The 21,060-nt window shown below is 42.5% G+C and overlaps 1 protein-coding gene across 1 annotated transcript in view; it reads right to left on the bottom strand.

Annotated features, from left to right (window-relative positions):
* WWC3 (WWC family member 3) overlaps nucleotides 1-21,060 on the bottom strand; it is a 274,579-nt gene that overhangs the window by 244,149 nt on the left and 9,370 nt on the right. The window lies entirely within an intron of this gene.

Here is a 21,060-nt window from a genome sequence, read left to right as displayed (position 1 = left end):
TTATTGAAGAAATGTGGTTTCTAGATGGAAATATATATTTATACTACAGAAAATCCAACCTGCCATATTTGGATATTAACCATTCGCCTTCCAGAAGATTTACTTTATCCTTCCTGACCAGTCCATTTTTGTTTTTTGGTATTGCATTGCTTTAATACTATACACCAACAAAATGTATATACTGACATATAATCACACACGGGTTGGACTTGATGGACTTGTGTCATTTTTCAACCTCACCCTACTATGTAACTATATCATTTTCCACAAATAGAGCTTTCTTTTGGTGGTATTGGATCACCACTAGGTTTTTCTTTTTTTGCGCATAAAAGAAAAGACTGAAATTTTGAAAAAAAAAATAATAATAATATTTTTTACTTACTGCTATAAAACTTTGATTAGTTTGTGCGAATGTTATCGTGTCTACAAACTATGGTATATATACTGGATTTTTTTTAAATAATAGTAATGGTAGCGATCAGCGACTTATAGCGGTACTGCAATAGTATGGCAGGCAACCTGACACTAACTGAAACTTTTGGCTCTTTGTTGGAACCAGTGACACTAAGCCCTGGTTCACATTGATGCGATTTGCGTCATTTGTGGCACAGCACTGATTCACAAAAGTAGTTTCTGTACTACTTTTGGAGATTTCGGGGTGTGCGATTTCCATTGACATCTGTGCAGAAACCCACACTGATGTCTCTGAAATTTCCCCCGAAGTTGGGACTGACATGCAGGCATGAAATTGTGTGAGTTTAGCTGAACTCTAATGATTTCATTTCCACAATCAGTGTGAACCTGGGCTAATACAGTGATCGCTGCTAAAAATATACACTGTCGCTGTACTAATGACACTGGCTGGGAAAAGGTTAAACATCTGGGGCAATCAAGGTGTTAAATGTGTGTATAGTGAGCCATTGTCACTAAGAGATGTGCTGCCTTTTATCCCTTGCTTTGCAGGGTAACAAAAACCGGCATATCTCTGCTGACAGGACAGAGATCTGCATTGTTTACACTGACATAACTCTGTCCTGTCTTCCTCCTTGCTGATCAGCGGGTGTTGGCAGTCATCCATTGGCTTGTACCCGCTGATCAGCTTTTGCTGTGACTAATCACAGCACAGCTGGCCACCCCCTACCCAGATGTGTCAGATCACGTACTAGATACATAATCCTGCACAAGAGAGACACTCTGCCCCCGTACTCCTACGTGAAGCGGTCAGCAAGCAGTTAAAGAGGAAGTAAACTCTTGTAGAGCCACCTTTTGCTGCGATTAGAGCTGCAAGTCGCTTGGGGTATGTCTCTATCAGTTTTGCACATCGAGAGACTGAAATTCTTGCCCATTCTTCCTTGCAAAACAGCTCGAGCTCAGTGAGGTTGGATGGAGAGCGTTTGTGAACAGCAGTTTTCAGCTCTTTCCACAGATTCTCGATTGGATTCAGGTCTGGACTTTGACTTGGCCATTCTAACACTTGGATACGTTTATTTGTGAACCATTCCTTTGTAGATTTTGCTGTATGTTTGGGATCATTGTCTTGTTGGAAGATAAATCTCCATCCCAGTTTCAGGTCTTTTGCAGACTCCAACAGGTTTTCATCCAGAATGGTCCTGTATTTGGCTGCATCCATCTTCCCCTCAATTTTAACCATCTTCCCTGTCCCTGCTGAAGAAAAGCAGGCCCAAACCATGATGCTGCTACCACCATGTTTGACAGTGGGGATGGTGTGTTGAGGCTGATGAGCTGTGTTGCTTTTACGCCAAACATATCGTTTTGCATTGTGGGCAAAAAGTTTGATTTTTGGTTTCATCTGACCAGAGCACCTTCTTCCACATGTTTGGTGTGTCTCCCAGGTGGCTTGTGGCAAACTTTAGACGAGACTTTTTATGGATATCTTTGAGAAATGGCTTTCTTCTTGCCACTCTTCCATAAAGGCCAGATTTGTGCAGTGTACGACTGATTGTTGTCCTATGGACAGACTCTCCCACCTCAGCTGTAGTTCTCTGCAGTTCATCCAGAGTGATCATGGGCCTCTTGGCTGCATCTCTGATCAGTCTTCTCCTTGTCTGAGCTGAAAGTTTAGCGGGACGGCCAGGTCTTGGTAGATTTGCAGTGGTCTGATACTCCTTCCATTTCAAAATGATCGCTTGCACAGTGCTCCTTGGGATGTTTAAAGCTTGGGAAATCTTTTTGTATCCAAATCCGGCTTTAAACTTCTCCACAACAGTATTACGGACCTGCCTGGTGTGTTCCTTGGTCTTCATGATGCTCTCTGCGCTTTCAACAGAACCCTGAGACTATCACAGAGCAGGTGCATTTATACAGAGACTTGATTACACACAGGTGGATTCTATTTATCACCATCAGTCATTTAGGACAACATTGGATCATTCAGAGATCCTCGCTGAACTTCTGGAGTGAGTTTGCTGCACTGAAAGTAAAGGGGCCGAATAATTTAGCACGCACCACTTTTCAGTTTTTTATTTGCTAAAAAAGTTTAAAATATCCAATAGTTTTTGTTCCACTTCACAATTGTGTCCCACTTGTTGGTGATTCTTCACAAAAAATGAAAATTTTATATCTTTATGTTTGAAGCCTGAAATGTGGCAAAAGGTTGAAAAGTTCAAGGGGGGGGCGAATACTTTCGCAAGGCACTGTATGTGAGAAGTGTCAGGATTGGCTGGACCGGACTGGTTAAGATGCAAGCTTTGGGATGCCTTCAATACCTTCTCCAGGCTGGGTTCACACTTATGCGAATTGGATGTCGTTTCGCCACATCCAATTTGCATGACAGGAGACTGTGACCGACTCTCAATGGAGCCTGTTCACACATCTCCGGCGTGGCTGCGGAGCGGATTGCACAAAGGTCATATGCATCTTTGGCTCCGTTTTAGGTCCAAAATCAGGCAACAATTCGGTTCTGATTTGTCCCTGAAAAGAAGGACTGAGACACACCGGACCCCTGCTATGGGATCTGAATTTAGTGTGAACCCAGCCTCAGGCTTATATAGTTATAATTAGTTGTAAACATACTTTGAACTGTATAGATACTCATTAGAAATCTGTCTCAAGGTAGCGCAGCAAATGGTGCAACTTGCGACACATTCATGTTACAGTAGGGTGTATGTGGATTTGTTGCAGGATTGTCTCTGCAGAATTTTGTCCCAGACAGAATTTTGTCCATGACAAAATACTTACACATGAAATCCCATTTATACCAACGTGACAGAGGTCTTTTTTTTATTCTATTATCTCTATTTTCCTTATTACTGATATGATATGTTGCAAAAAAGTGTCAGACGGTAAAAGTCCTGCAAATTTGAAGTACATGAATCTGTTGCATGTCGGTACTAACAATGAAAATGTTGCGTGGCTTTCATAAATTTACTGCAATGCTTGTAACTACATCCATGTAAGGGCTCTTTATCACTTACCCAAAAGTGGAACTTTCGCTTTAAGCACTCCTTGCCCCCTTAAATGACACATTTGGCATGTCATTTTTTTGGGGGGGGGGGGGGGGGGTGGGTTTGTACCTTCTTTTTAGAGGGACTTCCAGTCCCACTTCCTACTTCCACTTCTCAGCCGCCTAGGCGACTCCTCTCCCGCTAGGCAGCCACTCCCTCGCTGCAATCTCCTGGGACATGTCACCGGTCCCATAAGATTGCCTGGCCAAAAACAGATCGCAGTACGCGCCCGGCCATGAAGCTGTAAGCTGTCACAGCCGGGTGCCCACAGTTGTAATGACAGCGTCTCAGAGAGGAGCGGAAGAGAGAGGCTCCAGGCGTCTGTATCGCTGGACCGTAGGACAGGTAAGTGTCTACACCTTTTGTAGCTTCTGACTTTTAATAAACTAAAAAAACGGGTGGAACTCCACTTTGATGAGAATTTTAGGATGTGTTGTACAGGCATTCATGTTGTGTCAGGCAACACTTCTCAAAGTGTGTTTTTTTATTTTATTACAAAGCTCAAATGGGAAATGGTCACTTTTGAGGCTTGCAACCGCACTGTACACCCCATAGGCGCATTTACAGTGTGTTTAAGGTGCTGTTGTGCTGCGTTTCAATAGAAGTGAATGGAGACAGCTGCAAAGCGCCAAGACTTCCAATCTCTGCAGGCAGCATTTTTTTTCCACAAAGTAATACTAACCGTGCAGTGTAAACTCCTCAATCTGCTCCCTATTGTAACCATTCTGTGTGGCATTGATATGCCTATTTTCAAGGCATGCGTGAAGGAGCCCTTATTGAATTGCTCCCATAGCGTGGAGTAAAGTTTTGCTAGGGAACGTTTACATAAAAAAAAATTCTAAAATGAGGTCAGGTAAAAACATTTATAATGTCTATCAGATAAGACCGGTATAAATGGGAAACATTCTTAAAAAATGAAGAGAAGCAAAAGCTGGGGTGACGTCCATGGTATCCAGACAAGCTGTTCAGCATCCAATCAGCTGGAAATTCGATTTCTTAATCTTTATAAGAAATCATGACATCACACCTCTGTTTTCCTTTTGCACTTGTTTCCTCCGAGCCCTTGGAGTTCTGAAATTTCCCTTCCAATTTAAAAGCTGCCTCTTGTACAGAATACGTAAGTAAAAAATCATTCTATCAATGATATTGCTTGTGACAGACGCTCCCCTCTGACAATACAAGGAGCCAGTACAAATGTTCTCTCGTTCATACAATGTAAACTGCACAACAAGACATATATAAGCCAAAAATGTCTTCACTTGTCCACATATTTGTTCTTAGGAGAGCCATATGCTTCTAATATTAGTGGATGTTACCAATACGTAGCCGTGTTATGACTGTCAAAGAGGAATCTGTGCTGAGTAACAATTATAGACATTACATACATAAATAACACACAACATATGGCATTAGGTCAGAGCAGCGAGAAATATCTGCCATCTGGATCTTCACACTTATCGGCTGTGACAATCCACAAACACACAACATGCTGGAAACCTGCTGGCAGACCAAATTCTGGATGAACCCAAATAATTATATTTTCATTACTCAATTAAAGGTGTATTGAACTCTAGAAACCTCAGAGGTTTTCCTAATCCAAATGCTGTCAAACAAGGCCTAGAAAGAGTTGTTATGTACCAGAGTCCAACGTTGTCATGTACAGTATGTTACTGCAGAAATGAATGTGTTGCTGGGACATGTAAGGCTCTTTTAAAGTGGCACTAATGAATACCTTTATTCATCATACATAATCCATACACATTCAATACTTAATGGCCCTGTAATCTACTTTTCAAGAAGTCATTTCTTACTGTGTTTTACTGCCTCCTTGTGAGCTCCTGAACCTCTCCTTTTCCCCACAACTTCTGTTTGTTTGGAACAAGCAGTGCATGTTATGCCGCGTACACACGACCAGACTTTTCGGCGGACTAGGTCTGGCGGTCTTCCCAACGGACTTTCGGCAGAGGTCCAACGGACTTTCTGAACTAAACGGACTTGGCCACACACGACCGGACTAAGTCCGTTCAAAAGTCTGTTCGTTTTGAACGTGATGACGTAAAACGGGACTAAACAAGGAAGTTCAATAGCCAGTAGCCAATTGCTGTCCTTGAGTCGTATTTGGCCCGTCGGACTAGCACACAGACGAATGGTTTTCCAGATTTTTAGTCCGTCGGACAGATTTGAAACATGTTTTATTTCTAGGTCTGTGTTACTTTTGGGGAAAAAAAGTCCGCTGGAGCCCACACACGATCGAATTGTCCGACGGATTCCGGACCAAGTCTGCCGGAAAGTCCGATCGTGTGTACGCGGGATTAGCTGCAGTCATGTGCACTGCTCTATGCATAGTCCATAGTCCCTAGTTCATCTTGGGAGCAAGCAAGAGATTCCTATGTATAGTGGGACAAAAAGGCTGCACTGATGTGTGGGCTTTGTTCTTGGCTCCTCTTACACAATCTTGGCTTCAAACAAATACAGGAACTGCAACAAGGTCAATTTTTAACCACTTGCCTACTACGCTGCAGACCAAAGTCTATTGATGTCCTAGAACCCTGCCCCCCGAAGCATGCATCAGGTACACTCTGTGATCGATGTGTCCTTCAGACACAGTTGGTCATAGATTGAAGTAAAGGGCCAATCATAGTGATCACATACCATGTGATCAGCTGTGTCCAATCACAGCTGATCCCATGTAAACAAATACTGCGGCATTTCCTGTCCTCAGCGCTGTTAAATGTGTGAGGAAAGGAAAGCTGATAACTGGCTATTCTGTGCCAGCACACATTTACACTGATAATCAGGGCACTGATCACCAGTGTAGCCCTATCAGTGCGAATTAGTGTCAATCAGTGCAGCATATCAGTGCAGCCTCATCATCAGTGCCTATAAGTGCAGCTTATTAGTGTCGCCTCATGAGTGCAGTCTCATCAATGCCGCCTCATCAGTGAAAAAGAAAAAAAACTTATTTGCAAAATTATATAAAAAACTAAGTAAAAGGTATTTTTTTTCTTTTGTTTACCAAAAAAAAAGAAAAAACTCAGTGGTGATTAAAGCAATAGTAAACCCTGCTTGGTCACTTTAGGTGAGCCTATAAGGCTTAACTGTAGGTAAAATTAATACCTCCTCAATGTGCACCGTTTAGGAGGTATTCACCCTGGATGCAGCCAGTTACATCACCGGCGCATGCGCTTTGAGGATCTGGCATACCTTACTGGACCTTTCCGAGCTTCGCGCCGGCACTAAGGGCTCACTACGGCTCCAGCCAATCACATAGTCGAAGTGCGTGAGCCCAGAAAAGAGCCTGGGGGAAGATGTCAGCCCTCTCAGCGGTGACAGTACATCAACGGAGGGCTTCGTTCCCAGGTGAGTATTTCATAATGTGCTAGTGTGCGATATATACTAGCATATTATGCCATTGCCTTGAAAGTGTTTTTTTTTCCACAACAGCCGCAGTTTAAACCTGCTTTAAATACTACTAAAAGAAAGCTCTATTTGTGTGAAAAAAAGTATAAAAAATGTATATGGGTACAGTGTTGCATGACAGCACAATTGTCATTCGAAGTGAGACAGCGCTGAAAGCTGAAAATTGTTTAAAGTGAAGGGAGGTTTGTGCTATTCTCATTTTACTGATTCATGATCAGAAAGGGAATGGGGTATCAGGAAATTTATTTATTTGTAAAATTTAAACTTCCTTCTTAAAGTGAACCTAAACTTGCTTTACATTTCTTCAGCTGCTTCCTGGTTTCTGGCCTAGGCCAAAATTATTTCATACATCCCAGGAGTCCTCATGGGAACATTTTTTAACCTGGAGGAGGGCTTTTTCTCAACTAAGCACACCCTTTTGTCTGCAAGCCTGAGCTAAGGGCATGTGGACTCCATGAAGTGCATCGTGCATGGTCATCTTTATACAAGTACATACCGTAGGAGGGATTGCATGGAGACAGTTGTCTGGCCTTGTCCACATCTCCACATAGCGAAAACTCACAGTCCCCCACCCATGTGTTTGTTTTAGGTGTTTTGGAGTGTTTTCACTCGTTAGGCATTGGGAAGCCCAGTCACAACTTTTTTGGGAGTGGAGCGCAGTGCGTTCCTGCAGTTTTTGGTGCGTTTGCAGCACTTGGGGTGCTTTTAACATGTAATGAAAACACAAGCACGATGCACATTTGCAGCATTTCTAAAACACATGGTAAAGAGCGCATTTTCTGTACAGTTTGCCATGCTTTTGAAAACCCACAGATGTGAATGGAGCCTCCTTGTTGCTATTTAAATGCACCAATTTCACTTTCAGGCTACATTCACACTTAGAGTAGTGGAAGCGTTTTTTGACTCATTTTTCCAGTGACACACATAGGGCAGCCCGTTCATTTCAATGGGCTGCGCTACACATGGCAAAGTAGCTCGTAGGACATGGCACGTGGGGCATTTTGCCATTTTTTACTATGTTTGTCACCTGTTTCTTAACGACTTAAGCCCCGGACCATTTTGCTGGCCAAAGACCAGAGCACATTTTGCGATTTGGCACTGCGTCGCTTTAACTGACAATTGCGTAGTCATGCGACGTGGCTCCCAGACAAAATTGACGTCCTTTTTTTCCCACAAATGGAGCTTTCTTTTGGGGGTATTTGATCACCTCTGCGGTTTTTATTTTTTGCGCTATAAACAAAAATAGAGCGACAATTTTGAAAAAAAAACATTATTTTTTACTTTTTGCTATAATAAATATCCCCCAAAAATATATATAAAAAAATGTTTTTCCTCAGTTTTGGCCGATACGTATTCTTCTACATTTTTTTTGTAAAAAAAAAAGCGTTTATTGATTGGTTTGTGCAAAAGTTATAGCGTCTACAAAATAGGGGTTAGTTGTATGGCATTTTTATTATTCATTTTGTTTTACTAGTAATGGCGGCGATCTGCGATTTTTATCAGGACTGCGACATTATGGAGGACACGTCGGACAATTTTGCCACATTTTTGGGACCATTGTAATTTTTACAGCGATCAGTGCTAGAAAATTGCACTGATTGCTGTAAAAATGACACTGGCAGTGAAGGGGTTAACAACTAGCTGGTTAGAAAGGGGTTAAGTGTGTCCTGGGGAGTCATTCTATCTGTTAGGGGGAGGGGCTGTGTGTGACACATCACTGAGCTCTGCTCCCGATCACAAGGAGCTATGATCAGTGACAGTGTCACAAGGCATAATGGGGAGATGCTTGTTTACATTAGCATCTCCCCATTCTTCAGCTCAGTGAGGCGATTGCGGGTATCCCAGCTGACATCGAGTCCGCGGGACCCGCGATCCTACTCACGGAGCTCGCGGCAGCGCGTGCGTGGTAAATTCAAAGGAACGTATTTGTACGCCTATTTGCCCAGCCGTGCCATTCTGTCGACGTAAATGTACATGCAACGGTCGGCAAGTGGTTAATGTGGCAAAATGTGTTTGCGCTTCTGTGTTTGGTGTGTCGTTAACAATTAATAACACTGAAAGCACAACTAGGTAAATTTAGGTGTATAAATGTGGCCATACACTATACAATCTGATTGTTCAATCTCCTTTTGATCTACCAAAACTCAAAATAATAATAATAGGAGGACATACCATCTATCCAATCACTCTGTATCTAATCAGGCAGACCCTTGCACTTCATCAGGGGTGTCCCGTGGGCTGCATGCCACCCCAGGGAGTGAACTTAGCTTTTAATAAAAATGGATAAAAGTAATTCCAACTGCAATATGCTGAATGTACTCAAATCACAAGACACATAGCAAAATATCCCATAAATATGACAGAAACACGAAAACAATGCAGCAAGTTAATCTCTCTAAATTCACCTATCATGGGAAATTGCTCTTTGTTTACAGAAATATCCAGCTACAAGAAAACGGTATGCCAGCTATTCAGTGTGCTAGTAAACAGGAATTGGCGAGGCTGTTATTACAGTCTACCATGGGCTCCACTTTGGATTTCTGAGGCCTGCTTAACATTCCAGGCATAGTTCTGCAATAGACATTATAGACACTGAAGTTCACCCTGTCCTTGCCTAGCTTTCACTTGTTTAAAAGAGAAGTCATTACACATGTTGGAACCGTACACTTGCTGTGGCAAGTAGCTTTTTAATTTAAGTAGTAAAATGTCAGTGATTATTCATTCAGTAAAGATTAATTAGAACGTATGTATGTCTATGAATTTCTATATGACAACGAGACTTATAAAGTAGCAAATCAAACAAATACCAACTAAAAGAAGTCAGCAAGGGTAGCCTCAGAGTATCATCATCCCCAAAGCAAATGGCAAATCTCTATCACAATAAACTTGTAAGTGCATTTACAGAACACAAAATATGTGCGTTCAGCTCCATTAAATTTTCAAGCATATCGTGAACAGTACAGAAAACTAAAACGGCCACATACTTGTCAAAGACATTGCAAAAGCATTATACTAAGTAAAATAAAGAAAAAAGTAGTGCCACCCAGAGCAGCCAATCAGGATTCATTCTGAAATGATGCAACTTGAATAAAATAAAATCTGATTGGCCGTCCCATTGCTTATGACATTTGTGTTGCTTTAATTCTGTAAACTTGATATTCTTCTAACAAAAAATAAATGACTGACCACCACAGGGTAATTTCATTTTTTATACCGCTGCTATTTGCTCTGCTTTAATTAAATAAGCCAGACAAAACATAAACATTGAATATCAAGTAATTCCATAAATGCCCTGTGGCGCTGTATGTAGACATTAATGATATCTGTCACTTTGCTTCACAGGCCGTACCAGGAAGAAATGATCTCTAGTTTGGGTCATTTGTAATGATCTACATAATGATCCCAGGTGTCAAATGCACTGGAGGCCACTGCTGATATTAGCCTGTGTTTCTCCTGTCTAGGTGCTTACCCGGGTCAGTGAAGGAAATTATTCCTGAGTAGTAATGATTTAGGTTACCCCCGACCAGCCCTTAGACTGGGGTGGCTTGAAACTAGAAATACTTTTAGTTACGAGCGCCTTGACTGAAAAGAGTTTGGGAAACACTGCTATGATCATCTCCTGTTATAAGTATGCAGTCTCTGGAAGTATCCTGTAGCCTTGCATTTACTGAATAAAATGTGCAGCTCTTTGCTAATGTCAGGGGCTGCACTTGAGGCCCCTCTATCAAGAAAGTTACCCACAACTGTTCTACATCTTAAATTACTAAGTGTCCAACTCCTGTGCTTCAGGCAGCCAACAGGTAATGTGAGGCAGACAGAGCACAGAGGCTCAGGAGTACTGAAACATGTGTCATTTACATCATTTCACCTTCCAACACCAATCTACAAATGCTTTCTTCTGTCAGCACATAGTAAATACCATCAGATGCCCTCTGTTACCTTTGCCCTGTTCCCTTCCTCTAGATTGCAAACACACAGCATCCCTAATCTGAGTTCTAGCATTCCAGTGCTCTCCCTAGCGGCCTGGGACCACAAAGGTAAGTAATACAAGTGACAAACCCTGCAACCTGCATTCATAAAAACTCTTCAAGGAATCACCAGAAGCTATCACTTCACCTTGTGCTGTCATCAAGCTCACTATACATCTTCAGCACCAAGCAATGGGCAACACTCAGCACTTGGCGCAGTTTTCTATTTTTGCATATCTGTTGGGTGTTATATCACATCTATTTCTGCAGCCTGTTTCACATATAGTTTATTTGTATTTATGCTTTTTTCTTAGCGCGGTATAATTTTTCCCATTAACACTCAGCACTTACCAGGAACATGTGGTAAGCACTCCCGTTAAGCATTTGGCAATAAGGTATAACTGTTTCTATTGTTCTTTTAAGATGGCATATTGCATAGCTTTGAAAGAAAGTAGCTTTCCAAAGTTTCCTTTTCTACACTAAAAATGCTGGTGCCAAATTTATAGACAAACCACAGTATGTGAAAGCCAGTCATTTTATTAGATTGTAAGCTCTTCTGAGCAGAGCCCTCTTAATCCTCTTGTATTTTATTGTATTGTCTCCTTTTTATATTGTAAAGCACTGCGTAAATTGCTGGCCCTATATAAATCCTGAATAATAATAATAATTTGTATTGTATTTATACTTGATACTATTTATGATAGCTGGAGCCACCATCTCTCCTTGTAACCTGTGCTGGAAGACCTGGAACCTCACTGGATTTATGGATAACAGAAAGTTTTCTATCTTACATTTCATTTTTAACAATGTCCTATATGTTCTATTTGAGCGACTCCTTTTCTATGATGTCCATAATTTAGATTAAACTTAAAGAGCACTTATCACTTTGTTGCAGCAGAATCATAAACATTCTTTTTGCAACTGTTTATAAAATGAGTATGGAGCAACACGCTACGAATGCGTCCAATTTTGACTCTATGGCCTCATTCACACGAAACTGGTCCATTTAGCGGAGTCCACCAGCTCAGCAGAAGATCGCTCCATTAATCTCCGCTGAGCCAACGGATGACAGGTCCGTCTCTGCTCACTGAGGGGCCTGTCAGAGCGCCGCTGATTCCTATGGAGAGATTAGAGGAAAACGGACAGCACGTTCGTTTTCATCAGATCTCATCCGATCCAATCTGCCAAGATGGCAAATGTATCGCCATACGCTTGATTTTAGCGTATCAGATGGCAGATGGGTGCTAGCAGACACATCTCCGCTGACACCCGTCTCCCCATAGGAGTCAATAGATGGCCCGCTCGGATCCGCCTGAAAAACAGACAGGCAGATCCAAGCGGGCTTGCCGTGTGAAAGGGGCCTATTTGTGGACTCCAATATATTTTGTAACACATTGTGACTTTCTGGTCTCCATACTAAAGGATTGGGTATCTGTTCACTTTTTGAAGGCAGAGGGTGCTTTTTAACATCCCTTTCCCTATCTTTTATTATTGTTGTATTTTAATGTATATCCAAAACATGAAAACTTGCCATTTAAGCAGGCACAAGCCTGCAAAATGCCATACACCACGCTCTACTATTGTTCAAACCCCTATGACTGTTGTAACTAATCCATATGTACTTCTGGAACCCCTTTTTATTAATGCACACCACTGGGTAGAAATAATGTATTTACAGCCCAAAATCCACCTCTGCCTCTTAGGCAAGCCATACATTATGCAATGGGTTGCAGGAAAGAAAATTGCTTGATTCTCCCACGAACACAGTCAATGTTGATGGGGAAATCCCTCCCGCAGCTCTATTATCTTCTGCCGGCAAGGAGCATGGGGAGCCTCCCCTACTGGCAGAATTCAATGATCACTGTTGGCGGCTATATAAGTATTTGGCTGGAAAAAAAACTGACAGGCTGGTTGTACTGCAGACAACTGATAAATCGATTGCAGTACCACCAGCCTGCCGGTTCCTGATCTGGCCAAATTTCGATCTGTTGATGGCTGGCTTTAAAAATATTTGTTAATCGAAAATGTTCCACAGCACAAAATGACTGGCAAAAGGATGCAGTCTTGCCACAAGACAACATAGTGGGGAAGAGTTACTAAAACTGGAGCACTTACAGCCTGGTGCAGCTGTATTTTTCATAGCCACTCAGCTTCTAACTTCAGCTTGTTCAATTAAGCTTTGACAATAAAAGCTGGAAAAAAATTACATTAAAGTGGTTCTAAAGGCAGAAGGTTTTTTATCATATTGCAATCTATGCATTGCGATAAAAAACCTTCTGTGTGCAGCAGCCCACTTAATACTTACCAGAGCCCCATCTAGATCCAGCGATGTTGCACGAGAGACTTGGCTGTCTGGGACTCTCCCTCCTGATGGCTGAGACACACAGCGGGTGCCATTGCTGTCAGCCAAAGTCAGTGAGCCAATAAAGAGAGGGAGGGGATGGGGCCAAGTCTCGGCTCTATGTCTGAATGCACACACAGAGCAGCAGCTCGGCTTGGGTGCCCCCATAGCAAGCTGCTTGCTGTTGGGGTACTTGGCAGGAGGGAGGGGCCAAGAGCACCGGCGAGGGACCCGAGAAGCGGAGGATCTGGGCTGCAAAGGGCAAAACCATTACACAGAGCAGTAAGTATAACAAGTTTGTTGTTTTTAAACAAAAAAAAAAAGACTTTAGTATAACTTTAACTAATTGCCGACCAGAAGCCGCAGTTATACTGCGGCGAGGTGGCTCAGCTGCGTGAATTGCCGTATCGGTATGGCGGTCCATGCACTAGCTTTTGCAGGCGCGTACGCCTGCCTGCCACGAGAGCTCACCTGTGGGTCCGGCGGACTCGATATCCACCAGCCACCTGCGATCGTGGAAAAGAGAGGCAGAACGGGGATCTGCCTTTGTAAACAAGGCGGATGCCAGTTCTGACAGGGTAGGAGAGAGATCAGCTGCTCCTAGTGATCAGGAACAGCAATTTCTCTCTAATCCAAGTCAGTCTGCCCCCCTGACAGTTGGAAAACACCTCCCTAGGGAGCAATTAACCCTGTGATCACCACTAGTGTTAACCCCTTCCCTGCCAGTGCCATTTATACAGTGGACAGTGCATTTGTATAGCACTGATCACTGTATTGGTGTCACTGGTCACCAAAAAGTGTCACTTTTGTCTGCCGCAATGTCGCTGTCCGGCTAAAAATTGCAGATTTCCGCCATTACTAGTAAAAACAATATCAAGAATAAAAACTAGCAGAATATATATTGGCCTAAACTGATGAATACATTTGTTATTTTATATATTTTTTTCGATATGTATTATAACAGGAATTAAAAAATATACGTTTTTTTTCAAAATTATTATGTTTATAGTTCAAAAAATAAAAACCGCAGAGGTGATCAAATACCACCAAAAAAAGCTCTATTTGTGGGGAAAAAAACACATCAATTTTGTTTGGGTACAATGTTGCACGACCGCGCAATTGTCAGTTAAAGCGACGCAGTGCCGTATCGCAAAAAATTCCAGTCATTGGGGGGGGGGGTAAATCCTTCCAGGGCTGAAGTGGTTAAGCTACAATTTAACATAAACTAAATGAATGTCACAAATGTACTATTGTGGCAATTATTCTGCGACAGCATTACCACTGTACTGGCAAACATGACTTCATATAAATATACTTCTTGAAGCTCTCCAGACACTGCCATTTAAAGGTGATGGGCCAAAATAGCCAAAGAGTGCTAAAATAGGCAAAGAATTTGTCAACTTCTAGACTCAGAGCGGTAGAGATACTTTCCAACGACATATTTATTCAGGTTGGTGAAAATAGGTTTTCTAAGTATGTTGTCTACTCTTTATTGATGGGAGACACTTCGTATTTCAAAATGATACAGAGTTTGCAGGATTATTTCAGAATCTTCCAGCTTCTCTTATGTATAAGTATAGACTTCGGTCCTCAAACTTAAAAAAAGGTATAGGGGACCATAAAACAACAATACTACTATGAAGCAGACATACAACTCCAAAGTTGCGGCTTCTTTCAAGTGCTTTACAGGCGCTTTTTTAACGATAAATCGCCTGAAAAACGTCCCAGTGTGAAAGGGGTCTAAGTTTAATTTCTGTCTTTGTTCCTCTGCTATCAACATAAATCACTTTTGATAAGCTTTCCTGACACCAAGAGAAAAATGGTGACAGGGGAGGGACCGCCAGCTGATTGAAAGCCTCAACTCTGTTCCTGTGTGCTTTGTGAAGGGGGGTGTGTCCCTTCCCTCCAATCAGCTTTCAGACCCTTGCTCTGTAGCCTCAGCTGCACTGAAGATGAATGAACAGGAAACAGTTTACTATGCCAAGTTATCAATGGACACAGGAGCGATCAGTACCAATCGCTCACTGTGTTCAATTTAGGAAAGAAAGGGGCCGGTAGATGATATATTCACCCCTTCCCCCACTCATCAGCCAGTGTACCCGCAGCAGCCAGCGGGAAAGAAAAGCCGGCACCGCTGTAGGGGGCGAGAGGGGACCCGAGCAAATAGGGGGAATCAGATTCATAGAAAGTGGCTTGTTAAGGTGGGCACTCTGTGGAGGGAGGAGCCAGGAGCACCGGCAGGGCACCCCAGAAGAAGAGGATCGAGACTGCTCTGTGCAAAACCACTGCATAGAGCAGGTAAGCATAACATGTTTGTTATAAAAAAAAAAAATGAAGAGCTTACAATCACTTTAATGCAGAAAATGCATTACGTTAAAAAAACATTTAGTGTTTACAACCACTTTAATCATTTTATATGTTCTATAAAAATACTAGCCGCCACAGTAAAAACCAATGGCCATGAAAGCAATCTATTATGGCTATCCTTCATAACATATGGGCACAATGATTCTCTTTTCAAGATCACATAATGATAAATTTAATGTGGAGACCTATTGGCTAGAGCAGGAATTTTCCCTTTGCGTGACTGGTGTATGAATGGCTGTTTTCCTTCAATCATTGCAGATTACCTCTGCGCACATACAGACATATCATGCCCATGGGAAGACAAATACCAGCACGCTGCTTAAGAGTTTTTTATTTGCCACAAGATATTTCATGGGTAAAATTTTAACCACAGAAATTATAAATGCAGCCAGAAACACTGCTGTACCGAGAGAAATATGCAGGGTGGTACTGCTGATCCTGTACCAAAGATGTTAGTTGTCTGTCTGTCTGTCTGTTTTTATGGGCCGGTTACTAATATTGACCTATACCTCCTGTCCATAAGCAAACTGCAAGTCTAAATATTTTATTCTTCCAAACCACCTCGTTTCTGAAAAAAGGTTGGTGATGTTCCACAGTGTACTGGAAACTGCACTGCAGTTATGCCTTGGTCAAGAGGGAAGGAATTAGAGAGACCCCCTACGTCACTTCCTGTCACTTTGCAGGGCCCATGCAAAACAATAATATTTTTATTGTGAAATGGGAATTGTAGCAATTATTGGGACAGAATGTGGGCAGGACTGTGGACAGCTTTGTTGACACTGCTCAGACATCCGCAGCTTAGCGGACAGAAGAGACCAGGAATATGATGCTGCATATACACGACCAGACTTTTCGGCGGACTAGGTCCGACGTTCTTCCCGGCAGACTTTCACAGAGTTCTGACGGACTTTCCGAACGAACGGACTTGGCCACACACAAGCACACCAAACTCAGACGGATTCAATCGTGATGACATACGACCGGACTAGAATAAGGAAGTTCATAGCCAGTAGCCAATAGCTGCCCTAGCGTCGGTTTTCGTCCGTCGGACTAGCATACAGACAGACTGATTTTTCCACAGGACTCAAGTCCGTCAGAAAGATTTGAAACATGTTTTATTTCTAGGTCCATCGGACTTTTGGTGAAAAAAAGTCTGCTGGAGCCCATACACGATCGTAATATCCGACGGATTCATTCCATCAGACCTAGATCAATCGAAAAGCCTGGTCATGTGTACGCGGCATAAGGTGCTTGAGTCCTCCCATTACAGAAAGGAAGGAATAATATAAATACATTGCTTGAAACCACAAGATCAGCCAGACAACTAGTATTTTCAGGAGAGAACGGCAAAGGCAGCTTCCATAGGTTTCTCACTACAGTTTTACTTTAAAGTGAACTCCGGGCAAATCATTATTTTGGTTATATTGAAGGAAAGCTAGAATCTTTGTCATGTTTTACCAGTTTTATCTTCAGTGAATGAATGAATGAATGAAATGTATAGCGCACAATGCGAACTGAATCGCCTCTAGTGACAATCTCAAGTCATTCTTATGAGAGGAAGCTGGGGGAAAACTCCAGCATAGGCACTGACCCAGGTTTTTCCCCTTCTCCACTCTTTCCAAAGACAAAAAAGTTTTGGGAAAGTTCTACTTTCATGGAAACCGTTCAAGAGACATAATAAATAACTGCCACGGCCCTTCTGAAATTTTTGTCTTCCTATCATTCTAATCCTCAACCTCATTATCACCTTCTACGTCAACCCCCCCAGAGCAAGCATGCAATCAGGTGTTCTGATTTCATATAAAGAATGCTTGCTATTGGTCAACTGACATGTTTATTTGGAAATCGATTTCCTCTAAGTTTGCTATGTCTGTAAACTAAAATAATCGCTGCAAAATTCTTACATAAAAGCAGAACATAAAGGAGACGAGAGTGTAAATTTCTCTGGGGCGCACTTTTCGCAAACGAGGAGATTTACTAAAACTGAAGCACTCCGAATCTGGTGCTGCTGTGCATGGTAGCCAATCCTAACTTCAGCTTGTTTAATTAACCGCTTAAGGACCACCCCATAGCACATTTACTGCTACAGGGCAGCCCTCCTGTGCAGAATCACATGTATATAAACATGATTCTGCACTGCTGCCTAGGGGGTGCCCGCATGCTGCTGCTGACCCACTTCTTCTGTGATTGCTGACAGCAGAAGCTGATCTGCGGTTGCCATGCACTGGATGTTCACTGTCACCCACCAATCATGGGTAAAACAAACAGGACAGAGATCTGCCTATGTAGAAGAGACAGATCTCTGTTCTGACATGGGGAAAGGGGTGGAACGCGTCTCCCTGCAAAGCAGAGAACAAAATCCATCACTTTGTCTAGTAAAAGCAACACATACAGTACACAAAAACACTGGCTAGGCACACGGTTAACTCTTTGATCGCCCTAGATGTTTAAGCCCTTCCCAGCCAGTGTCATTAGTACAGAGACAGTGCATATTTTTAGCATTGATCACTGTATTAGGCTGGGTTCACACCGCTGCGGGGGGAGAACCGGATGTGATTCGCACAGCAAATCACATCCGATCTCCGTAGCACTGCGAGTTCAGCCATACAGATAGTATGGCTGAACTCGCAGCTGTCCCGCAGCAAACTCGCACAGGACCCTTTTTTGGGTCCGCAACGGAATCGGATCGCATGGGGGTTCACACCATGCGATCCGATTCCTGTGCGAGTCGGCAGATCGCACTGCGATATGCCGACGGATCTGGGGGTGTCATTAACATAACATTGACACCCCCAGCCGTCCGCATAGGGCAGTGTGAACTGCCGGCGGGAGGTGAGCGATGCGGGAAAACGCCGCGGATTCGCGGCGTTCCCGCATCGCAATAGTGTGAACCTAGCCTCAGTGTCATTGGTTCCCACAGTGTCAAAAGGTTGATCTTCTCCATTACTAGTATAAAAATATAATATATATATATATATATAAAATTCCAGTATATATACCATAGTTTGCAGATGCTATAACTTTTGCGCAAACAATGCCTATTGCGAAAAAAATGCTTATTGAGATTATTTTTACCAAAAATATGTAGCAGAATACATATTAGCCTAAGGGCCGGTTCACACAGCGAGGCGCGGCGAGGCGTCTCCGACTTGCCTAGCCGCGACCTGCGGGGATCTCAGCGGCGACTTGCAGAGGACTTCTGTATAGAAGTCAATGCAAGTCGCCCCCGAAGTCGCCCAGAAGTAGTACAGGAATCTTTTTTCTGAGTCGGAGCGACTCGAGTCGCTCCTCTCAGAACGGTTCCATAGTACTGAACGGGGGCGACTTGCGGGAGCGAGGCGAGGCGAGCCGTGTCGCCTCGCATCGCATCGCTGTGTGAACCGGCCCTTAATTTATGAAGAAATTAGATTTTTTTCGATTTTATTTTTGGATATGTTTTATAGCAGAAAGTAAAAAATATTGTTGGATTTTTCAAAATTTTTACTTTTTTGTTTTAAGTGCAAAAAAATAAAAGAGCAGCGGCGATCAAAAACCACAAAAAGAAAGCTCTATTTTTAAGAAAATACGTATAAAAAATGTATTTGGGTACAGTGTGCAAGTTACGCAGTGCCACATTGCAAAAAATAGCCTGGTCATGAAGGGGGGTAAATCTTCCGGAGGTCAAGTGTTTAAGATTCGGTAATAAAACCTGGAAGCTCATTGGTTTCTATGCAGAGCTGCACCAGATTTTGCAGTTTTAGTAAATAACCCCCACAGTCCGGAGCTTTATTACTGACATTGCTGGGGGGTAGAATTGCAAGCATCGGTGTATGGGCTGCATGAAGGAAACATGATTAAGAAGATCAAGGATTGGACTCCTCTCACAATCTGCCAGCCAAGGTAAGTTAAATGGCTAACTCCACCTTTTGCACAACACAACATGTGACATTGGCATTTAGGGTGCCATTAGGACAACCCCCCTCCTCCAAACCACCCCCTATGACAGCATGCTGGGGTTCTCCCCCGCAGCAGCTGTTACTTTTTAATCTGGCTCCTTATACACAGAAATCTGTGAATGAATTAAAGGTCCCATCTGCCTCCACAGCATAGTATATTATAGTTCTCAATGGAACACAAGAGAAAGCTAGCAAAGCATATGTCACAAAAAAGGAAGACTCCCTTATAACAAACTGTTGTTACTAGAGCTGACCATAGATGGGTAGAATTTTTGAACAAAACTTCTTAAAGTAGAACTAAAGGCAATTTTTTTTTTGTTCATTTTGGATAAAGGGAGGGTTATAACTAGCCCCCTTTTTTGTCATCTGTGTCCCACTGCAGAGATTTCTCTTCACTTCCTTTCCCATAGCCAAACAGGAAGTGAGAGGAAATCCCTACAAATTAAAAGAATTCCCTTGGTCACCAGAGCCAATGTTCCCATTGGAAGATTTACCCCCTATTACTTTTCTCGGGACAACCCAAAATTTGGGATTTTTCTTTCTTTCAAAGATAATGGTAAACAGGGCAAATAGAGAGGGTACATCTCCCTAATAGTGGCACAGACAGCAATAAAACTGACAGGTGTCCTAATCCCTCTCCACTCTATCCAAAACTAAAAAAGTTTTGCCTTAAGTTGTACTTTAACCACTTCTGCATCGCCCACCGCACATTTACTGCGTCATGACGGCCCGGCTGTGCGAAATAACGTACCTGTATGTTGTTCCTTTATTCCAGGTTCAAGGCGTGCACCGGCAACCCACTCACGCTGTGATTGGACACAGCAGGAGCCAATCAGCGGGTCCCACGAACGCAATGTCTGCCGGGACCCGCAGATCGTTGAAAGGAAAGGCAGAAGGGCGGTCTGCTTATGTAAACAAGGCAGACCGCCGTTCGGGTTGCAGTCCCACTACAAATCGCTGGTCACCTCCATTACTGGTAAAAATAAAAATGGCATAAAAATATCCCCTAGTTTGTAGGCGCGATAACTTTTGTACAAGTACAAATATACGCTTATTGTTTTGTTTTGTTTTTTACCAAAAATATGTAGCAGAATACATATTGGCCTAAATTGATGAAGAAATTCGATTTTTTTTTAAATTTTATTGGATGTGTTTGATAGCAGAAAGTAAAAAAAAATATATTATTTTTTTCTTAATTGTCTGCCTTTTTCGTTTATAGCGCAAAAAATAAAAACCGCAGAGGTGATCAAATACCACCAAAAAAGAAAGCTCTATTTGTGGGGGAAAAAAAAGTCAATTTTTTTTGGCTACAGCGCTGCACGACCACGCAACTGTCAGTTAAAGCAACTCAGTACCATATCGCAAAAAAATTGCCTGGTCATGAAGGGGTTGAAACCTTCAGGGGCTGAAGTGGTTAAGAGAAGAATGTTCTTAGAAAGTTTTTTTTTCAGTTTTCTAACCCTAATGGGTCAGATCAACAATCATTGTCGCTTGCAGTGATGAGAACATTTAGAAGGATGGAATTTTTTCCTCGAATGAACAAATTTCTAACAATGTGCTGTACC

This window comes from Lithobates pipiens, unplaced genomic scaffold (assembly GCF_037356315.1).
Source record: "Lithobates pipiens isolate NorthernLeopardFrog02 unplaced genomic scaffold, aLitPip1_a1.2 Scaffold_16, whole genome shotgun sequence".
In the NCBI taxonomy this organism is placed as follows: Eukaryota; Metazoa; Chordata; class Amphibia; order Anura; family Ranidae; genus Lithobates; species Lithobates pipiens.
The sequence above is the reverse complement of the archived record's forward strand: the minus strand, read 5'-3'. Positions and strand labels throughout refer to the sequence as shown.